Raw genomic sequence first — 6,000 nt, 5'->3', positions numbered from 1 at the left:
TCATAGAGTATGCATCTCTATTTCCAAGTCTGTCCATATGTAGAGACTTTAAATGTGTTTTTTGGGGGGAAACACTTCAATTTGTTATTGTTAACATTAAGAAAATGAACATGCCCTAGAGAAAAACAAACAAATAGAGCCAGAAAATGCAAAGATTATCTTTGGCTAGAATTTACAATATTATTTATGTGAGTCAGTAACTCATTTTAGATATAGCCATGTAACTTATGAAGAAGTTTAAAATGAAACGAATGTTGGAAATGATAAAAATGCTGTTAACAAATATACATATAACCTATTAACATAATTTATGATAACTGTATATGTACATATTCTCTTTCTAGCTGACTAAGTTCCAAGTACAGAAAGTTTGGCTCAAATGATATTATTAACAAAGTGGCTTTGTGTGCTACTAAACACCATGCTAGTACCTTCAAAGAATATGTGTATTCACATATTCACAATCTTATTTGTGTACACTGAAATAGTTTGATTACTTTCTAAATATTAGGATCAGCATATATGCATGGGTTTCTAGTTATGTGGACATAACTATGAAATACCAGAATATACATTTGTATAAATGGAGACCTGTGTATAAATCTCTTCATTGTTACCTAGTAATCAACTGGCACGCACCATTCCTTTTAATTCAATCAGATTGTGAATACAATTAACAAATGTACAGAGAATGCAATTATACAAGGTAAATTACTCATGAAAGTTGCATAAAATAACTGTACTTTATTTTGAAGTAAAATCAACATCTGTCTCAAAACCTGTCATAAATTCTTAAATATACCACATTTATTTCCAGTGTAATGTTCACTCCCTACTATTTTAATTGAGCCATCTCTCTGCACCTGATTCAGGGACATCATTGAAAATTTAGAAAGGAAAAGATGAATGAAAAATGAACAAATGTACCAAGAAGAGATTTCAGGATGAAAAGTTGAGGGTATTGTTTAATATGAAGTGAGAGATACATGGTTAGTGCAAAACACAAGACTTTGGGCCAACAGCTTGCTGAGATTGTATAGGACAGACACATAGTTTTCTGGAGACTTACAGATTAGCCACCCTCCACCAACCCCAGTCTCTGACAAAGACCAGGGCCTCCCTAAGGATCTCTCTTAAAGAGCTGGAGGGGGCCTGTAGGGACAGCCTGAAGCATGTCTTCTATGGATGGGAAAGCTTGGTCATTGTGTCCCCAGGCAATCTGATCTAGGATGATGTGGATGTGACATATTGACCTAGTTCCCCACGTCCATCAAGAGTTTTGTCGTGGCTTCCAGATTGGGTGGCTACTCTCTAGAATTTCAGTATTAAGACTGGACAGAAGTAACCCAGGCTGGAATTTCACCAATGCAAGTAGAGTCCACCCTGAATCAATAGTGAAGAAGTCCATGGAGGTTTTCAGTTGAGTCAGCTGTTTTTCACAGACCAAGTAAAGTGTATCTTGGAGCCCACAGTGATGAAGGACATGGGCAAAATCCAGGGAATACACAAAGCCAGAAACATGCATGAGAAAGGAGAAAGGAGCAAGGCATCTGAGCATCCACACATCTACCCAAAGTCTTGACAGTAGGCGAGGTGGACCTTTTCTGTGGGCACAGAACTTTGGCATGCTGAGAATAAATACCCAGTGCTACAACACACTCTCTTCTGGGAATGGATGGATTAGATCACCTTCCATGATAAATCCAGGGGGAGCAGAAACAAGTGTGGCATTCGCTGTTCCTGAAGGTATCAGCTTCTCTCTCTGCCTTTCCACTAAGAAAAATGGTATGTAGATTCAGGCTGCACCGAGCTGAACAAGAGGTGCATTAGACCCAAAATACAATGCTCTCACTTTGCACTTGGCTCCGCCTTCAGAGGAAAATGGAGTTTTCCCTCCCACATTCAGGTTACCATCCATTGGCTTCCTTCCACCCTTTAAGACAAGTGATGGTACCTCATGGAAGCACAAGTCAAATCTATTACAGCAAATCTCAGGAAGGATCCTACAGTGTGAATGCATTGAACAAAAGCAAACTTGGGTTGAAGATGAGGAATCTTCCTCCTGGGAAGACATCTACTATAACACTACTGGATATGGGTTCATACAGCAATCGGACAGAGGAAACCTTAAAGAGTGACATGTCATCCTTCACTGAGCCCGGGTGGATTTAACTTTATTCTTCCTGCATCAGAAACTGGCACTTACCTAGCTTTGGGTCAGATTTTCTTCCTGGTTTCTCAGACATTGATTCCACACTGTAGGGCTTGGGATACAAATATTGAGAAGGAATGCTTAAATAAACAAAATACCTCATTGATTAAATATCAGGATGTCAGTTGCTTCCTGAAACTCAGGGTCCATGCCCAGATCTTTGATTGACATTTAGGGAAAATAAGTTAACTCTTTTATAACCCATGGATTGGGACAATTGGGGGCATTAAAACTGCACACTTAGGGTTTATAGGATTATAATAGATTTTGGACCAATAATGAGGATTCTTTTCATTTCCGTGTATCTGCTTACCTATGTGAGTACCTGAGGCCCTCTGTGAAATAAAATGCAGTTCAGGTATTAATGGCCCGATGACAACGTCATCCCCTAAAAGGAAGAGCAAGGAACAAATAAATATATGTGTTTTTATTGTTATTGCTGTTATATGTATCACTTTTAATGGATTTATTAGAAAAATGTTTTTCCTATAAAATAAGTGAGTTTTACTTAAGGTGTCTAAGAAGATGAGTGGGTTGGCTGAGAATCTAGACCACAGGGAACTTGGATGTGTAACCTTGCACTCAGCAAGCCTTTGACAAATGCTTGCTGTAATTATTGTCATTTATCTCAACAGCTGCAGAGAAGTGCGTCCAAGATAAACAGAGTTAAAAAGTGGGTTAAGCTAGATGTCACAGTACACATCTGTGATCCTGTGACTTGAAGAGGCCAAGGCAGAGACACTGTCTGAGGCCACCCTAAGCTACACAGCATGACCTCATTTCAAAATAGTGTAGAAAAAGAAAAGAAGATTCGTACTGATAGCTCAGTGGTCGAGATTGTGTGGCATAGATGAGCCTTTAGGGTCAGCCTTTAGCTCTAATAAAAATGTTGGTCATGAAACAGAGACATGTGGCTTTGATTCAGAGCAAAGTTGGGAGAGACTGTCTAGTCAGCCAATAGAGCAGAACCCCACAGATAGACGTCCTGCCTGGATCATACGGGCAGCACGGAGCGCTTAACAATACTACACCTGGTTTAGAAAGTGTATCCTGGATGGTGAAAAGTAGGAACACAGCAGTGACCAGAAGACTGAATTTCATTTTTATCAGGTTTGTAGCCAAGCTTGGCTTAAATGCAGAGCACTGGCGCACAGCCATCAGACTTCCGGGAGCTGACTTCCGGGAGGCTGAGTCCACCCAATGGCCCGGTGTGAACTCAGTCCTAATTAAATAAGAGATGGTTGTAGTAGTTTTCTTTCTCAGCATTGGCCCTTACTTCCCTGCGGACTCATCCCTGGATCATTAGACACAGCATGAATTCATGGCTCCGATCTGCTGCAGTGTGACTTGTTACCTTAGATGTCTCTTTTCAGTTCTCTTCCGTTCTTCTTCAGGCAAATACATCCCGGTGTCTTTGCTGAACATCCTGTGGACAGTAGACAACTTCATCTGGATGCTGTGGGAATTTGGGGGATTATCCTTGCGACCAACAAATGCAATACCTGCTTCTCAGTGTAGAGTACAATTCTTAACTGGAGAGAGACATTTAGGAGAGAGAAAGACAGAGTCACTGACTTGTCAATTCTGTCCTTGCACCATGAACTGTTGTTTTCCGTTGTGGTCCCACATCCATTTCCTGCTCTGCTCGGGTTTAATTTATAATCCACACATACTGGGAACTATTGGTCTTTTTACTTCTCACACACAAAGGTTAACAGACATTATACTACATCAATCAATTCTCATGCCTTTAAATATACAAACAGATCTAAATGTAACCTGAATGATGTCAGTTCTTCATGTCAGCTAGAAGACTATTGAAAGCTACAGCTGTAGATAGCTTAATAAGCATATAAGTAATGTTCGAATTCTATGGAAATACTTTGGGAACATGTCTTCCCTACCATAAGGAACTGTATTCCTTCTGAAACTGTGAGTCAGAATAACTGGTCCTTCCTTAAGCTGATTCTGGTTTGATGTTTTGTCACAAGTGCAAGAAAAGCAGCTAACGCGTGTGTATTCTCCAGTAGGCAGGGCATCGTCTTCTTGCACAGTACTTCAGTACTTTACTTGGGGCCATTCTAAGCAATGAAACCACCAACAAAAAAAAAAAAAAACACCAATATAGATGATACATAGATACATAGATGATAGAACAATAGGTCCTGAGATGGGACTATGTACAGGACAGGGATTGATGTAGGGCAGATAGCATCACTTCTGTCTATTTCAGCTGAGAAGCTGTGCACCGGAGAGCCAAAATTTTGCCCCTCTACGCATGTCTAGAATCTGTGAATGACTTCAAGAGTTGATTGAGGAGTACATATAAATTTGAATTGTGATAGTATACAAGTTGACCAATACTGAATCTGTTAATGAGAGGAGGCTGTGTATATTTCCTATAAGCAGTTTTTCTGTACTTCCGTTTGTAGGGTTGGATTATATAAAGGTGACGATGAGGACTGAAGTCTCCAGGAAGTCCCTTCAGAGGGTAGAAAGGATTCCCTGGGGGAGCCAGTGAGTGGCTGAGTTGGGCTATGTTCTGGGAAGGCTCTGTTGAAGATCTTGCATTAGTACATCTGTTCCAGAGACAGGAGTGGTGATGGTGAATCTTGGTTGCCAAGTGACTGACTACATCCAGAATCACTCACTCCCAAGATGTTGGACACTCCTTTGACTTTGAGGGATTTTTCTTGATCAGATGATCTGAAGCGGGAGGACCCATTCTGTAGAATGTGTCAGCCCACATAATAGGATAGGGAAAAGGGAAACTGCTTTTTTTTTTTTTTTTTTCCTTCTTGGCCTCCATCTGTCTGGCAAGTTCTCCTATCCCGCTGCTATGGCATTTGCTTGCTGATATCAAAACTAAATGCTTTGGGATTCCAATATAGACTGAAGACTGAAACCCTCCGGATCTTCAGCACCATCTTAGGACTGCTGAGATGCCCAGCCCCATGGGCTATACAGCTTCAGTATTCTAGGCATCTCCGGTGTGAGACAGCCATTGCTGAACTACCACCTGCAAGTCAGTCTAATAAATCCCTTTTAATCTACATATCCCTTCTCTCAGTCTCATTCCTTTAGAGAACCCTGGCTAATGCAGCAACAAATGTCTATCATCATTCGTAACTAGAATCTAACAGTTGTTGCTGAAGTTACATATTTTGGTATGTTTCATAAATTTAAGTAAATGTCATAAGAGACATAATTCATTTCAGAATAGACTTTAAAAACACACTGATTTAAATGCTAATGAAAGCTTCCAGCAGCCAATGCTCTAAGAGAAAAAGTTTAAGATGATCCAAAATTTCATCATGTTGTTTGCCTAACTGCATCATAAATCTCAATATTAAATGAATGTGTCTTTTGATACCAGTAAAAATAAGAGCGTGTTTAGTACTCGGAGCAAAGAGGCACACACACACAGCTGTTGCATTTCAGACAATGTAGGCAGTTTTGTGTCTCTGGGTGGCTGAGAGATGACTCTGGATGCTTGGATGGACGCGAGGGATGAGGCGAAGATACCTCTGACCAGATTCTCCAGAGCAATGTGAAAGAAGGTCAGCTTCTCAACAGACAGCAATGGGGAACGGAGGGAAGACGCTCAAGAGCCTGGAGGATTTATAATCACAGGTGTGTATGAATTGTGAGCGTGTGAGTGTGTGTGTGTGTGTGTGTGTGTGTGTGCATGTGTGTGTGCATGTATGTGTGTGCATGTGTGTATGTATGGGTGTGTGTGTTTGACAGAAACAAAGTACTGAAAAGCAGATCAATTGTGAGACTGATAG

At 40.6% G+C, this 6,000-nt stretch overlaps 1 long non-coding RNA gene across 1 annotated transcript in view; it reads right to left on the bottom strand.

Annotated features, from left to right (window-relative positions):
* Nucleotides 1-726: 726 nt before the first annotated feature.
* Gm10790 (predicted gene 10790) overlaps nt 727-6,000 on the bottom strand; it is a 47,178-nt gene continuing 41,904 nt past the window's right edge. The window contains exons 4-7 of the long non-coding RNA NR_033545.1: nt 3,567-3,744; nt 2,526-2,600; nt 2,207-2,264; nt 727-1,773 (exon numbers count right to left, since the gene is read on the bottom strand). This is a non-coding gene — a long non-coding RNA (predicted gene 10790). The remainder of the gene's footprint in view (nt 1,774-2,206; nt 2,265-2,525; nt 2,601-3,566; nt 3,745-6,000) is intronic.

Source organism: Mus musculus, chromosome 13 (assembly GCF_000001635.26).
Source record: "Mus musculus strain C57BL/6J chromosome 13, GRCm38.p6 C57BL/6J".
In the NCBI taxonomy this organism is placed as follows: Eukaryota; Metazoa; Chordata; class Mammalia; order Rodentia; family Muridae; genus Mus; species Mus musculus.
Note: the sequence above shows the minus strand (reverse complement) of the source record. Positions and strands in the feature narration are given on the sequence as shown.